Below are 536 nucleotides of genomic sequence, written 5' to 3' on the forward strand. Positions count from 1 at the left end.
ATAATATTATGCAATAATCAAGGCACACACAGCATCTGGACCTGCATGTTCTGTTGGCAAGTGTGCCTGCCTGTTCAGAGGGGCACAAATTTCCTGGCACTGAGGAGAGTGATACCTCAGGGCTTTTTGAGGATTAAGCCTTGGTTCCCTGTGCTGACATTCTCCATAAAGGTCAGTTAGCATTTCCCATGTCCGCTGTCAAACTCACTGACACTGAGCCCCTCTCTTTTGCTAAAGATGATTCAGGCCTTGGAATATGCCCTTGACTAAGGAGCTATTTTGGTCAGAACCAGCTGTTTCTCTGGTGGAAATTGATGTAGCTCTGATTTAAGTCAAAGGAGGGGAGTTTGACAACCTTAGCTGTTTTGCCACTATATCTGTTTTGGCAAATCCTCCTAGCAGAGGCACAGCTTATATCCACAAGAGAGTGCTTTGAGTGGTAGGTCTGATTCCTGCTCCCTGTGTGAAGGGATGCAGAGAGGAAGAGGCTGCTTGGCTGATGTAACATTGCCGGTACAAGGCTTTATCTGTCATGA

This window comes from Empidonax traillii, unplaced genomic scaffold (assembly GCF_003031625.1).
Source record: "Empidonax traillii isolate 1590-97213 ecotype Southwest subspecies unplaced genomic scaffold, ASM303162v1 scaffold457:size789790, whole genome shotgun sequence".
Classification (NCBI taxonomy): domain Eukaryota; kingdom Metazoa; phylum Chordata; class Aves; order Passeriformes; family Tyrannidae; genus Empidonax; species Empidonax traillii.